Raw genomic sequence first — 16688 nt, forward strand, 5'->3', positions numbered from 1 at the left:
TCTACCTAAGAGCCTAAATTTTGCTTCCAGAACCTCTCTCCCACATTTTCCTATGTCATTAGTACCCACATGTACCAAGACATCTCCTCCCCAGCACTATATAAAATCCTATCTAGGTGACGCGTGAGGTCCGCCACCTTCGCACCAGGCAGGCAAGTCACCAGGCGATCCTCACGTCCACCAGCCACCCAGCTATCTATATGCCTAATGATCGAATCACCAAGTACAACAGCTGTCCTAACCTTTCCCTCCCGGGCAACATTTGGAGATATATCCTCGGTTCGAAAGGATAATACATCCCCTGGTGAGCAGGTCCTGGCTACAGGAGTACTTCCTACTTCACCAGGGTGATGCTCTCCTTCTAGGAGACCTCCTCCTCCAAGGTAGCACAGGGGCTACCTGACTGGAGGTGGGACTTCTCTACAACATCCCTGTAGGTCTCCTCTATGTACCTCTCTGTCTCCCTCAGCTCCATCAAGTCTGCTACTCTAGCCTCAAGGCTAGATATCGACATAGGGGTCGATATTTAGCAGTAAAATCATGCAGACTGGGTCCAGCGCTGATATTCAGTGGCACTGGACTGGAGAGTGTTACTGGAATATCAGAACAGATCACGCAGCACTTTCCAGTTACAGGACGGAGCCAGGAACTATCTGAGGAGTGTTGATATTCAGTGCCTGTTGACTAGATAACTCTGCAGGAAGTTGGGGTTTCCTTTGACTAAGCATCGGGATCAGCTGACTGAGGTCAGATCAGTGCAGGATTTACATTGGAAAGACTTTTATTTGTATTATACTTACTTTTTGTTGATTTTTTTCAAGTTCAAATGATTTCAGAGGAGTGAATAATGAAAGAACGCTTTTAACAATTTTGATATCATAAGGATTTTGAACAGAGGCTGACTGAATTTCAGTTTTGGCTTTGGCACCGAAACCGATCTGAAATCCAAGTTGAAGTTTAGGTCAACAATGTAAGTGGGTTGCCTCCGCTAAAACCAGGTCCTGATGCCCTATCCCCCAAGAGGACAGTAGGACCTGTAGAGTCAGCCCCCCCCCCCCCACAAACTCCCAAAGGCCCTCCCTGGGCCTACCTTTATCTGCCCTGGTAGTCTAGTGGCCTTTTCTAGGTCACTTCAGAAAAATGGCACTCGAGCGGCAACTTCTGGCAGCCATTTATTTGGAGAAACTGGCAAGGGCAGGAGTGATTGGGATAGCCCCAAAGAGGCCACTAGTTAAATGTAGGCCTGGGGAGGGCTCAGCAGCACTCTCTCCCTTCCAGCGTGGCAGGGAGGGCCTGGACTGTTGGAACCCCAGTTTCTGTGGGGAGGAGTAGATGGTGGAGGTGCCATTTTTTGTTTCTGGCCAAAACCAATCATCAAAATTTGGCTGCTGATTTGGTTTTGGCCAAAACTGAGGAATCCAGGTTTTGGTTGGCCTCTAGTTTGAAATGAGACCCCTTTGACATTCAGTTCATTTGCTTTAAAGTTTATGGTAACATTTTTTTGTTTGCACACGAAAGTTGATATGTGGTTAATTATAAGGGGTTTAAGTGTTTTGGGATCACCTCTGGGTTTTTTTTTTTGTTGGTTTTTAATTTAGTGGTTATGATAGTCACTACTTTTTTTTTTTTTTTTACATTACGTTTGATAAAATACATTCATATGTGCATTTTCTTACTTGCAAATACATGTACACAGTTATGTGCTCTGGAGCAGGTATGTGTGTCCTTACTTTCTTTCTTATTAAATTTTAAATATTTTAACAGAATATATCTGTCAATGAAATACAGCCTCCAATTTCAATTAGATTTAGAAAGAAAAGCATTTGCTATATAATAATACAAACAATTCTTATATATGGCTTCCTTAGACCACAACCTGTGGGGGGCGTTGTGAATTAAAGAAGATTTTAAGGAATAAAGAAAATATGTTAACAAAGGCGTCGTATTCCCCATTTTTCATTAGTTGTTATTTAGGTTGTTTTGAATCTAGAAAAGACTTTAGCTGGTCAGGTAAGTAGTAGTAGTAGATAAAACACATATTTCATCTGTTCGAACCTTACTACACATTTACAGGGGTAAGCTAAAAAAAAAAGTTCCCTCCATGTCCATTGTCCTCTTTTTTGCAACATCAGGGTAAATCCATATTTTCTCCCCTCCAAATCGGAATTCATATTTTTGAAGTAAAGGTCTCTCCCACCGTACCTTCAGAGTATATTCTCATGGCTCTTCCTCCACCCCCATCCCGCTCTCTGTTGGAGTTCCTCAAGGATCTGTCCTTGGACCCCTTCTTTTCTCGATATACACCTCTTCCCTGGGCTCGCTGATCTCATCACATGGTTTCCAGTACCATCTCTATGCCGATGATACCCAGCTCTACCTCTTCACTCCCGACAATCACAGTCGAACCCAGGCCAAAGTTTCGGCCTGCCTTTCAGACATCGCTGCCTGGATGTCCAACCGGCATCTGAAACTGAACATGGCAAGACTGAGCTCCTTGTCTTTCCACCCCAAACCCTCCTCTCCTCTTCCCCCACTCTCCGTCTCTGTTGAAAACGCCCTCATCCTCCCCCGTCTCTTCAGCCCGCAATCTCGGAGTCATTTTCGACTCCTCCCTCTCCTTCTCTGCCCATATCCAGCAGACAGCTATAGACCTGTCGCTTCTTCCTCTATAATATTAGCAAAATTCGCCCATTCCTCTCTGAACAGACCACCCGAACCCTCGTCCACTCGCTTGTTACCTCTCGTCTTGACTATTGCAACCTTCTCCTCGCTGGTCTCCCGCTCAGCCACCTATCCCCCTTTCAATCTGTCCAAAATTCCGGCCGCACGTCTCATCTACCGCGTGAACCAATACTCTCATATCACCCCTCTCCTCAAGTCGCTTCACTGGCTCCGATCCGCTACGTATACAGTTCAAGCTTCTCCTATTGACCTTCACGTGCACTCAATCCGCAGCCCCCCATTACCTCTCTACCCTCCTCTCCCCCTATGTTCCCACCCGTAACCTCTGCTCTCAGGACAAATCACTCCTATCTGTACCCTTTTCCACCACCGCTAACTCCAGACTCCGCCCCTTGTCGCATCACCTTATGCCTGGAACAGGACTTCCCGAACCCCTACGCCATGCGCCCTCCCTGCCCATTTTCAAGTCCTTATTCAAGCCCATCTCTTTTCCCTTGCTTTTGGCGGCCTAACCACCCTCCCCATTCATGATACCTACACTGACTACATAGTTGTTACTTTAGATTGTAAGCTCTCTCGAGCAGGGACGTCTTCCCCATGTTTAAACTTGTACAGCGCTGCGTAACCCTAGCAGCGCTATAGAAATGCTAAGTCGAAGGAGGCTGATGGGCTGGGAGGACGTACGAGAAGTGAAGGACATTGGTCCGGCTGAAAGAAGCTATAAACAGGGCCACAAACCTTTATGTAAGGAAAGTAAATAAAAGCAAGAGAAAAGGAAACCGATATGGTTCTCCAAGCAATGTGGCTGAGAAAATAAAGGCTAAAGAGTTCACATTCCAGAAATACAAAAAAACTCAAGACGAGGAACACAGGGAGGAATACCGGAGGAAATTGAAAGAAGCCAAGAGAGAGGTACGTCTGGCGAAAGCGCAAGCGGAAGAACAAATGGCTAGAAAGGTAAGGAGGGGTGACAAAAATTTCTTCAGGTATATTAGTGAAAGGGAGAATGACTAAAAAGGGAATTGTGAGACTAAAAGATACTGCAAACCGCTATGTACATAATGATGAAGAAAAGGCACATTTGCTAAATAGATACTTTTGTTCTGTTTTTACTGAAGAAATCCGGGAGAAAGGACCACGATGGACTGGCAAAGTTCATTTGAGAATGGAGTGGATATAGCACCGTTCACGGAAGAGAGTGTGTATCAACAACTAGAAAAACTAAAGGTGGACAAAGCCATGGGACCGGATGGGATCCACCCCAGGATATTGAGGGAGCTCAGAGAGGTTCTGGCGGGTCCTCTTAAAGATTTATTTAATAAATCCTTAGAAATGGGAGAGGTTCCGAGGGATTGGAGAACGGTTGGAAGTGGTCCCTCTTCACAAAAGTGGTGATAGGGAAAAGCTGGAAACTACAGGCCGGTAAGCCTCACTTCGATTATTGGTAAAGTAATGGAAGCGATGCTGAAGGAAAGGATAGTGAATTTCCTGGAAGAAAATGAGTTGCAAGATCCGAGACAACATGGTTTTACCAAAGGAAATCATGCCAAACGAATCTCATTGAATTCTTTGATTGGGTGACTGGAGAATTGAACCGTGGATGTGCTATAGACGTAATCTACTTAGATTTCAGCAAGGCTTTTGACACTGTTCCCACAGGAGGCTCTTAATAAACTGGGCTGAAGATAGGACCCGAAGTGGTGAACTGGATTAGGAACTGGTTGACGGCAGGCGCCAGAGGGTGGTGGTGAATGGAGTTTGCTCAGAGGAGGGAAAGGTGAGTAGTGGAGTGCCTCAGGGATCGGTGCTGGGGCCGATTCTGTTCAATATATTGTGAGTGACATTGCCGAAGGGGTTAGAAGGTAAAGTTTGCCTATTTGTGGATAATACTAAGATTTGGAACAGAGTGGACACCCGGGAGGGAGTGGAAAGCATGAAAAGGGATCTGAGGAAGATAGAAGAATGGTCTAAGGTTTGGCAATTAAAATTCAATGCGGAGAAATGCAAAGTGATGCATTTAGGGAGTAGAAATCCAAGAGAGGCGTATGTGTTAGGCGGTGAGAGTCTGCTAGGTATGGATGGGGAGAGGGATCTTGGGGTGATAGTGTCTGAGGATCTGAAGGCGATGAAACAGTGTGACAAGGCGGAGGCTGTACCTAGAAGGTTACTAGGCTGTATAGAGAGAGGTGTTACCAGCAGAAGAAAGGGGGTGTTGATGCCCCTGTACAAGTCGTTGGTGAGGCCCCACCTGGAGTATTGTGTTCAGTTTTGGAGGCCGTATCTTGCTAAGGATGTAAAAAGAATTGAAGCGGTGCAAAGAAAAGCTACGAGGATGGTATGGGATTTGCGTTACAAGACGTATGAGAAGAGACTTGCGGACCTGAACATGTATACCCTGGAGGAAAGAAGAAACAGGGGTGATATGATACAGACGTTCAAATATTTGAAAGGTAGTAATCCGCAAATGAACCTTTTCCGGAGATGGGAGGGCGGTAGAACAAGAAGGCATGAAATGAGATTGAAGGGGGTCAGACTCAAGAAGAATGTCAGGAAGTATTTTTTCACGGAGAGGGTGGTGGATGCTTGGAATGTCCTCCCGTGGGAGGTGGTGGAGATGAAAACGGTAACGGAATTCAAACATGCGTGGGATAAACATAAAGGAATCCTGTGCAGAAGGAAGGGATCCTCAGGAGCTTAGCCTAGAATGGGTGGCAGAGCTGGTGGTGGAAGGCGGGACTGGTAGTTGGGAGGCGGGGATAGTGCTGGGCAGACTTATAGGGTCTGTGCACTAAAGAGGACAGTACAAATAAAAAAGTAGCACATATGAATTTATCTTCTTGGGCAGACTGGATGGACCGTGCAGGTCTTTTTCTGCCGTCATCTACTATGTATGTTTAATATAGCGCTACAAGGCGTACGCAGCGCTGCACAAACATAGAAGAAGACAGTCCCTGCTCAAAGAGCTTACAATCTAATAGACAAAAAATAAATAAAGTAAGCAAATCAAATCAATTAATGTGAACGGGAAGGAAGAGAGGAGGGTAGGTGGAGGCGAGTGGTTACAAGTGGTTACGAGTCAAAACAATGTTAAAAGCAATGTTCTGTAATTAGGCCTCTGCAGTGCTGGGAAAGCTGCCAGTTGCATAAGTACTGTTATTGTGATTCCATAAGGTCGTATATAAGTGCAAGGGGGTGTATATTTATTTATTTTAAACATTTAAACTCACACTGTCTAACAATTATAGGTGGGTTGCAAAAAAAACTACATTAATAATACTAAATCAATTGCACTGCTGCATAAAACCATCAAATGTGCTGCAATAACCCACCAGGTCAGTAAGGGCGGCATAGCTATGGGAGTGCCTAGGCCCTTAGTTTATTTATTTTATGATTCGGATTTATTTACCGCCTTTCTGTAAGAATTGATCAAACATAGGCTAGTAGTCTATATTGGAAATCTTGACACTAAGGCTCTCGTGATAGAATTAGTGCTCAGCATGTGACATTGGGTCATACGTGGAGCCCAGTTACAGAATCCACACCATGGTGTCCATCCTATGTTGCACTGTAGTTGTCTGTGTCAGTTTGCAGGACTATCTTATCCCATACTTACTGTGGTAATCAACAAACTCTTCCCACTGCAGCTCCTTGTGACTCTGGGCAAGTCACTTAGCCCTCCATTGCCCCCTGGTACAAAATAAGTACCTGAATATATGTAAACCGCTTTGAATGTAGTTGCAAAAACCTCAGAAAGGCAGTATATCAAGTCCCATTTCCCTTTCCCTTATGACATCACAATATCAGAAGTGAGCCAAGGCAATCAAGCCATTGTGACATCACTGATGAGGTTGGCTCTTATTGGTGGAATGAGGCATTATGACATCACAGTATCAGCTCCAGTGGAGGAGTAGCCTAGTGGTTAGTGCACTGGACTTTGATCCTGGGGAACTGTATTGGGCAATCAAGCCATTGTGACATCACTGATGAGGTTGGCTCTTATTGGTGGAGGAGTGGAGGAGTAGCCTAGTGGTTAGTGCAGTGGACTTTGATCCTGGGGAACTGAGTTCGATTCCCACTGCAGCTCCTTGTGACTCTGGGCAAGTCACTTAACCCTCTATTGCCCCTGGTACAAAATAAGTACCTGAATATATGTAAACTGCTTTGAATGTAGTTGCAAAATACTCAGAAAGGCGGTATATCAAGTCCCATTTCCCTTCCCCTTATGACATCACAGTATCAGAAGTGAGCCAAGGCAATCAAGCCATTGTGACATCACTGATGAGGTTGGCTCTTATTGGTGGAAGGAGTGGAGGAGTAGCCTAGTGGTTAGTACAGTGGACTTTAAGCCATTGTGACATCACTGATGAGGTTGGCTCTTATTGGTGGAAGGAGTGGAGGAGTAGCCTAGTGGTTAGTGCAATGGACTTTAAGCCATTGTGACCATCACTGATGAGGTTGGCTCTTATTGATGGAAGGAGGGAGGAGTAGCCTAGTGGTTTAGTGCAGTGGACTTTGATCCTGGGGAACTGAGTTCGATTCCCACTGCAGCTCCTTGTGACTCTGGGCAAGTCACTTAACCCTCTATTGCCCCCTGGTACAAAATAAGTACCTGAATATATGTAAACTGCTTGAATGTAGTTGCAAAAACCTCAGAAAGGCGGTATATCAAGTTCCCATTTCCCTTCCCCTTATGAACATCACAGTATCAGAAGTGAGCCAAGGCAATCAAGCCATTGTGACATCACTGATGAGGTTGGCTCTTATTGGTGGAATGAGGCATTATGACATCACAGTATCAGCTCCAGTGGAGGAGTAGCCTAGTGGTTAGTGCACTGGACTTTGATCCTGGGGAACTGTATTGGGCAATCAAGCCATTGTGACAATCACTTGATGAGGTTGGCTCTTATTGGTGGAAGGAAGTGGAGGAGTTATGCCTAGTGGTTATGTGCAACCAGACTCTGATTCTGGGGACCTGAGTTCGATTCCCACTGCGCTCCTTGTGACTCTGGGCAAGTCACTGAACCCTCTATTTGCCCCCTGGTACAAAATAGTACCTGAATATATGTAAACTGTTTGAATGTAGTAGTTGCAAAAACCTCAGAAAGGCGGTATATCAAGCTCCCATTTCCCTTCCCTTATGACATCACAGTATCAGAAGTGAGCCAAGGCAATCAAGCATTGTGACATCACTGATGAGGTTGGCTCTTATTGGTGGAAGGAGTGAGGAGTAGCCTAGTGTTTAGGCAGTGGACTTTGATCCTGGGGAAACTGTATGGGCAATCAAGCCATTGTGACATCACTGATGAGGTGGCTCTTATGGTGGAAGGCGTGGAGGAGTAGCCTAGTGGTTAGTACAGTGGACTTGATCCTGGGGAACTGTATTGGGCAATCAAGCCATGTGACATCACTGATGAGGTTGGCTCTTATTGGTGGAATGAGTGGAGGAGTATCCTAGTGGTTAGTGCAGTGGACTTGATCCTACTGTATCTGGCAATCAAGCCATTGTGACATCACTGATGAGGTTGGCTCTTATTGGTGGAATGAGGCATTATGACATCACAGTATCAGCTCCAGTGGAGGAGTAGCCTAGTGGTTAGTGCACTGGACTTTGATCCTGGGGAACTGTATTGGGCAATCAAGCCATTGTGACATCACTGATGAGGTTGGCTCTTATTGGTGGAAGGAGTGGAGGAGTAGCCTAGTGGTTAGTGCAGTGGACTTTGATCCTGGGGAACTGAGTTCGATTCCCACTGCAGCTCCTTGTGACTCTGGGCAAGTCACTTAACCCTCTATTGCCCCTGGTACAAAATAAGTACCTGAATATATGTAAACCGCTTTGAATGTAGTTGCAAAAACCTCAGAAAGGCGGTATATCAAGTCCCAGTTCCCTTCCCCTCTTCCCCCTTTCCCTTATGACATCACAATATCTGAAGTGAGCCAAGTATTGGGCAATCAAGCCATTGTGACATCATTGATGAGGTTGGCTCTTATTGGTGGAATGAGTGGAGGAGTAGCCTAGTGGTTAGTGCAGTGGACTTTGATCCTGGGGAACTGAGTTCGATTCCCACTACAGCTCCTTGTGACTCTGGGCAAGTCACTTAGCCCTCCATTGCCCCTGGTCCAAAATAAGTGCCTGAATATATGTAAAACGCTTTGAATGTAGTTGCAAAAACCTCAGAAAGGCGGTATATCAAGTCCCAGTTCCCTTTCCCTATTTGAGATTCGACATGGAATGTTGCTACTATTTGAGATTCCGTTGTTACTATTTGAGATTCCGTTGCTTCTATCTGAGATTCTGCGTGGAATGTTGCTAGTTGAGGAGTTGCCTAGTGGTTAGTGCAGCAGACTTTGCGCCTGGGGAATTGAGTTCAATTCCCACTGCAGCTTCTTGTGACTCTAGGCAGGTCACTTAACCCTCCATTGCCCCTGGTACAAAATAAGTACCTGAATATATGTAAACCGCTTTGAATGTAGTTGCAAAAACCTCAGAAAGGCAGTATATCAAGTCCCAGTTCCCTTCCCCCCTTTCCCTTATGACATCACAATATCAGAAGTGAGCCAAGTATCGGGCAATCAAGCCATTGTGACATCACTGATGAGGTTGGCTCTTATTGGTGGAATGAGGCATTATGACATCACAGTATCAGCTCCAGTGGAGGAGTAGCTTAGTGGTTAGTGCAGTGGACTTTGATCCTGGGGAACTGAGTTCGATTCCCACTGCAGCTCCTTGTGACTCTGGGCAAGTCACTTAGCCCTCCATTGCCCCTGGTACAAAATAAGTACCTGAATATATGTAAACCGCTTTGAATGTAGTTGCAAAAAAACACAGACACACACACAGAAAGGCAGTATATCAAGTCCCATTCCCTTTACATTTCTTGCAGCTGCTCTATCTCAGGTGGAGAGAGACTGAACATGTCCTGATATTAGGTAAGAAAGTGCTCAGCCTGTCCAATAAAAGTAGCATCTCGCATGCACACTTGACTTCACTAGTCTAAAATGCAATGACTGCACCAAAGAACTTCTGTTTATTACGAGGCCCGATAGCCACTCTCTCTTCTAACTTCTGCACGAGCAGGGCTGCCGAGAGACTGGGCTGGGCCCCCGGCCCCGCCCCCACTGCCACCCCCCAGGTTCCCTCCCTGAGGGGGACCCAGCGCCACAGTCCCACCCGCCTCCGCCACCGGGCCCCTTCCACCCGAACCCCCGCCAGCAGAAGTGCTGTCTTCTGACTCCGGCGTGCGCGGCCCACACAGACGCCCTCCTCCCAGCTGATTTTCACTGTACTCTGCAGGGCTTCTGTGCTTCTGACGTCCTGCGAAGATCAGCTGAGAGGAGGGCGTCTGTGTGGGCCGCGCACGCTGGAGTCAGAAGTCAGCACTTCTGCTGGCCGGGGTTCGGGTGGAAGGGGCCCGGTGGCGGGTGGGACTGTGGCGCCAGGCCCCCCTTGGAGGCCCGGGCCCTGGGAATTTTGTCCCCCCTGTCCCCCCCTCTCAGTGGCCCTGTGCACGAGCATTTTTCTGAACCAGCCCGATTCTCTCAGTGAGCTAACATTTCTAATCACTTGCAGCCACGTAACCTTTCCAACAGTTTTCTCATTTGGCTAGAGAGATGTGGTAGCCGTGTTAGTCCACTCTTAAAGGTAATCAATAGAAATTAAACAAAATAAAACATGGAAAAGAAAATAAGATGATACCTTTTTTATTGGACATAACTTAATACATTTCTTGGGATATGCATAAAGGAATCCTGTGCAGTAGGAATGGATCCTCAGAAGCTTAGCCAAAATTGGGTGGCGGAGCAGGTGGGGGAAGAGAGGTTGGTGGTTGGGAGACAGGGATAGTGCTGGGCAGACTTATACAGTCTGTGCCAGAGCCGGTGGTTGGAAGGCGGGGCTGGTGGTTGGGAGGCGGGGATAGTGCTGGGCAGACTTATACGGTCTGTGCCAGAGCCGGTGATGGGAGGCGGGAAATACTGCTGGGCAGACTTATACGGTCTGTACCAGAGCCGGTGATGGGAGGCGGGACTGGTGGTTGGGAGGCGGGAAATACTGCTGGGCAGACTTATACGGTCTGTGCCCTGAATAAGGCAGGTACAAATCAAGGTAAGGTATACACATATGAGTTTATCTTGTTGGGCAGACTGGATGGACCATGCAGGTCTTTTTCTGCCGTCATCTACTATGTTACTATGTTCCTCCAGCTATGCTCCTTTCTCAGCCACTTTGCAGCACGGCAGTGGCGTAGCCACAGGTGGGCCTGGGTGGGCCAGTGCCCATCCACTTAGGGCTCAGGCCCACCCAACAGCAGCACACATTTTGCAGTAGCTGGTGGAGAACACAAGCTCTACCAGCTGAAGACTTCCCCCTGATGGTAATGAAAACGCTACTCTCCACGTTCAGTTTTCAGTGCATGCCTGGTGCAGACTGCAAAGGTGGAAAGAAACATTTTCCTGCCAGCTGAGATGTCTTTTGGTGGTGGGGAGGGGGAGAGAACATTTGGTGCCCACCCACTTCTTGCCTGGGCCCACCCAAAATCTGTTGTCTGGCTACGCCCCTGCAGCACGCCCTCCACAAACGTCTTCAAATCTGTGGGATACGAGAAAAATAGGGTTTTGTTGTCATGGACGACTCGCACTTTGGCAGGTTAGAAGATTGCAAACCTCACTCCTTTACTGAACAGGTGCTTGCAGTGCTGGCCCATTTGTGCTGGGGTACTATTTTGCTGGGGTTTGCTCGTTATTTAACAGCGGTGGGGACGGAGCCGAAGAGACCCACGTCTGTTCAGCTGTGCAGCATCACCTGACCTCCCCGTGAGCTGGCTTTTAAAACGCCGTCGTCGTGCTGCTGCTGGTGGGCGTTCAGTTGGGCTGTGGAAGTCCTAAACGGAGCTGGTTCCCTCTGTTGTGGCTGGTGAATGGTCCTCGCTGTCCCTGGGTTCGCAAGGCTGTGTACTTCTCGGGCTCAGGAGCAAGTAGCATTAAACTGACAAAGTCGAGTGCTGCTGTTACAGCAGACCAAGTCTCTTTTTATTTCAAAAAGCATTTTATGGTTTTAAAAATTCAATCTTAATTTTTGTGCAGGAAAATTTCAGTATGATTTGTTTAAGATGCCTTAGCTGCAGTGCAATTGATTTAGTAATACTGAGGTAGTTTTTTGTAACCCACCTAGAATTTTTAGGTTGTGAGGATTTAAAATAAATAAATATACACCCCCTTTGCACTTATGCACGACATTATGCACGGAAGTGGCAGTTTTCTCAGCACATACATGTATGACTGTAGGGGACTACTTACAGCAATGTACTATGCTAATAAATCTCACTCTTGGCATCTCTTCCAGTTCTGCTCCTCTATCTCATTTATACATCTGGCTTCAACACATCCTTCCTTCACTTAATAGCATCAGTCATGATGTCACTGTGTCCTGTTCTCACGGAAAGGCAGAATCGGTTATAGGATACTGGAATATGCACAAGGTTTGGTACTTGGACTGTCCAAGATCTCACAGATGAGGGTACAAGGTGAGCTGTCAGCTGAGATCCTGGCCAGAGACGGAGGGATATTCACAGTATATATGTGATTGAGTACAGAGTTCCCTACCTACCTTCCTTTGAGCACTGTAGCCATGAAGATCGCAGTTGTCTTCCTGGTGGTGGCTCTGAGCTGCTGCTATCATGGTAAGTAACCTTTAAACTATTACAGAAATCTCCATATTTACTAAAGTCTGAACATTCACAGCTCCTTCGCTCCTCTGCAGATCAAGCCAGAATTTCCTCAGCCTTGCAGTTTATTCTGTGTAATAAAGCCAGCACAGAGGGAGATAATCTTTATATATCTAAATTACATCCACAAATTACACCAACACATGTAAAAATGTATTACATGGTACTGAAGCTGATTCTGGAAACCTATTACATAAATGAATGTAGGTCTTTATGTTAAACTAGGCTTTTCCCATAGGCCCCTGTTATAAGATCAGGCCCGAAGAGGTTAACTGTATAATACTACTACTATTACTACTTGACATTTCTAAAGCACTACTAGGGTTACGCAGCGCTGTACAATTTAACATAGAAGGACAGTCCCTGCTCAAAGAGCTTACAATCTAAAGGACAAAATATGCAGTCAGTCAAATTGGGGCAGTCGAGATTTCCTGAAAGGTAAAAAAGGTTAAGTGCCGAAAGCAACATTGAAGAGATGGGCTTTGAGATGGGTAGGGAGGGGGCTTGGCGTAGGGGCTCAGGAAGTTTATTTCACGCATAGGGTGAGGCAAGGCAGAATGGGCGGAGCCTGGAGTTGGCGGTGGTGGAGAAGGGTAACTTATAATTAACCTTAATAGCAACTTTTCATGTACAAACAACAAATATTATCATAAAATTTAAAGCAACTGAACTGAATGTCGGAGTCTCATTTCAAAACTAGAGGCCAACCGAAACCTGGATTCTCAGTTTTGACCCAGACCAAATCAGCAGCCAAATTTTGCTGATTGGTGAAAATGGCACCTCCGCTACCTGTAGAGACTGGGTTCCAACAGGCCAGGCAGGCCACCCGCCCATCCCAGCCCTCACACACTGGAAGAAAGTGAATGCTGCTGAGCTGCCCCCTCCCCTGCCACTTGAAGGCCCTGCCCTGGTGGTCTAGTGGTCTCTTCAGGGCAAGAGCTACGACAGTCACTGCTGCCCCTGTTGGTGCCTCCATAAAAATGGCTGCCAAGAGTTCCTGCCTGAGACTGTCACCAGGACAGTTAAAGGTAGGCCCGGGGAGGGCCTTTGGGTGGTTGGCTGTACAGGTACTACTCTCCTCTGGGGGAACAGGGCGTTGGGACCTGGTCTCTGCAGGGTGGAGGGGGGCAGTGGCGGTGGCAACCCACTTGCATTTTCGACCTAAACTTCAACTTGGATTTCGGGCCGATTTCAGTGCCAAAACCAAAACTGAAAATTGTTGGAATAATGTATTGTATTTAACATGCATTGTCTGTCAGCAATGTTTTTCTCTGTGATTACTCTGTGACCTCTGATGTGAATTACCTAGAGAGGTCACAGCTATGCAACTTCCTGTGGGGGTTAGGCACAGCACATGGAGCTCAATGATATCTCCTAACCTGAGGATCTATGGTGTGAGCATCCATTACCATCTAAGCACATGGAAAGAGCTGATAATCCAAATGTATAGTATTATGTATATATAAGCCTGTCTGAATATAATCTAACTACAAACTGTGAGTAAACAGATGTTTTGTTACTTCAACTTTAAAGTGACTCAGCAGTGAATTATTCTGGGGTGTATGTGAGAGAGATGAAGAAAAGAAATTAACATTTCTAAAGCTGAAGCTGTGTGTATAAAATCTGCTAATTATTTACTACAAATAATCCAACAAAAGGGTTATGGGCCCAGCCCAGGAATTGAAAAAGGGAGAAATATTACCAGGCAGTGAAAAAGCCAAATTTTTCTCTTAAGTTTTAAAAGAAAGATTCAGTCTGTCTCTCTCTCCCCCCCACACACCAAACAGAAGGCAAGGCTAAGAAATGGCTGAGGGAGGAAATTCACCATTTTTCTACTCTCTCAAGGTGCCTAAATTAACTGAATTTAATTATCAGCAGTGGGAACTAAGATTCAGATGTCTCCTTCAAGCAAAGAAATTAAATATATGCTTAGACCAAAACAGAACAGCTGAAAATATGGCTGAATGGGACAATGCAAACTATTATGTGAAGTGCATGTTTTTGGAAGCTCTCTCAGAGAAACAAGCCATATTAGTGGAGGGAAAAGATACACCAAAGGACATCTTATATAAACTGAGAACTATGTATGCAACTACATATGCAAAACAGCAACCAATTTGGTTGGCAGAGTTGAATGAAACCAAATTAAGGGATAAAAGTAAATGTAATGATCACATTATGCATCTTATGTCTTCATTTCAAAAGCTAGAACTTTCTGGAATTCCCATGTGTGATGCATTGAAAAGAGCATTTCTTTTTACCTCACTATCAAAGAAGTTTGATGTTTTTAGGTCTGTAAATGAAGCCATTGAAGGGCAATCTTTTGAACAGGCAGCATCAAAACTGAGGCAGGAATGCATAATTAATGATTCTGAGGAGATGTGTTCTCAAAGAAAGTCAGAGAGAAATGAAACAAATTTCTTGGCAAAGAACAGAGGAAGGCGGAGCTATGGGAAAACTCCACCCAAGGGCAAGCTGATTTGCTATTCATGTGGAAAGGAGGGACATGTATCTAAATGGTGTAAGGAAACACAAAACACCCCCTCTAGCTCACCTAAGCCAATGGAACAAAAGAATTTTCCAAGCAGAAAATGTATGAAAGACAATGATAAACATAAGGGCTTTCTAATGGTAGAAAAATCTTTGACTATGGTAAATAATAATTCAAATGAAAGTACTTGGATTTTGGATTCGGGGAGCACATGCCATTTAACCAATTGTAAGGATTTCTTTCAGGAAATGTGTCCAGAAGAAGGTATTCTTAAAACTGCAAACGCAGGGACTGCTAAGATCCAAGCAAAAGGCATTGGATTCTTAAAATGCAAAGTGTCTAATGAAGTTAAAGAAATTCCTGTAAGTGATGTCTTGTATATTCCCCAAGCAGTTTGCAATATGCTTAGTGTATCTACATTAGATAAGAAGGGATTTGTGATTCATTTTGAAAACAGTAAGTGCACAATCTCTAAAAATGATGAAGTGTATGCTGAAGCTTTTATGCATAATGATGTTTATAAACTGAGCATTTCAGGTGAAGCCTCACATATGGCGCAAGTAAGGAAGAATGATGGTAAATGTAGTCTGGAAATCTGGCATCGCCGCCTGGGACATCGTGATTTTAAGGTGATCCAGGATCTTTACAGTAAGCAACTTGCCACAGGCATTCAGATAAGTGCAGATACTGGTAAAATGGAGAAATGCATAGACTGTGTTACTCAAAAAGGTGTGAGACCCTCATTTCCTGCATACACAGGAAATAGGAGTAATAAAGTACTGGACTTAATACACAGTGACTTATGTGGACCGTTTAATATCCCATCATTGGGAAATAACAGATTTGTGTTAATATTCTTGGATGATTTCTCTAGATACTGTGTGGCCTATTTGCTGAAAGAAAAAAGTCAAGTCACAGACATGCTGAAGAAATACGTAGCCATGGTGAGCAATAAATTTGAAAGAAAACCAAAGGTTCTTCAGACCGACAATGGTGGTGAGTTCACTTCACAAAGCATGCGCACATTTCTAGAACAAGAAGGCATTCAGCATATCACAACAGTAGCTTATACACCAGAGCAAAATTGTGTTGCAGAGAGAAAATTTAGGTCACTTGTGGAAATGACCAGGTGTATGCTGTCAGATAGCAATCTCCCTAAAAGACTATGGGGGGAAGCCATTCTCACAGCAGTGTACCTACAAAACAGAATGCCAACTAAAGGCGCTGAGCGCACACCACATGAGACATGGCATGGTAGGAAGCCAAACCTGTCACACATAAGAACATTTGGAAGCACAGCATATGCTCATGTACCAAAGCAAAGAAGGCATAAGCTGGATTCCACAACAGAAAGGGGCATTTTAGTTGGCTATGCTCCAGGACACAAAGGATATAGAATTTTGAATCTGAAAACTGGCATTGTTGGCATAAGACATGTTACATATTTTGATGAAAACAAAAGGGTTGATAAAGGCTGGATTATCCCAGATGAGCCTTATCATCCAGAATATGAAACTAGAACCATAATAGACATGCCAGTGTATATAAATGCCATACCAAGGCAGATGTCTGAAAGCAACTCATCTGTATCTAATGAGGAACAGGCAGAGGAAGCAGACACAGAAAGGATCATTGAAGAAGACAGTACAGTTGGAGAAGGGGAATCAATTGGAGAAGGACTCTCAGATTTAGAGGATGCGGAAAGGTCAGACCAACCTGTTGTCAGACGCTCATCCAGGGAAAACAAAGGTGTTCCACCCCCAAGACTGTCTTACCTAACAAAGTCAGCAGAA

The 16688-nt window shown here is 45.2% G+C and overlaps 1 long non-coding RNA gene across 1 annotated transcript in view; it reads left to right on the forward strand.

Annotated features, from left to right (window-relative positions):
- Nucleotides 1-12260: 12260 nt before the first annotated feature.
- The window catches only part of LOC115459008, a 57251-nt gene continuing 52823 nt past the window's right edge, over nt 12261-16688 (forward strand). The window contains exon 1 of the long non-coding RNA XR_003940188.1: nt 12261-12359. This is a non-coding gene — a long non-coding RNA (uncharacterized LOC115459008). The remainder of the gene's footprint in view (nt 12360-16688) is intronic.

Source organism: Microcaecilia unicolor, unplaced genomic scaffold, assembly GCF_901765095.1.
Source record: "Microcaecilia unicolor unplaced genomic scaffold, aMicUni1.1, whole genome shotgun sequence".
In the NCBI taxonomy this organism is placed as follows: domain Eukaryota; kingdom Metazoa; phylum Chordata; class Amphibia; order Gymnophiona; family Siphonopidae; genus Microcaecilia; species Microcaecilia unicolor.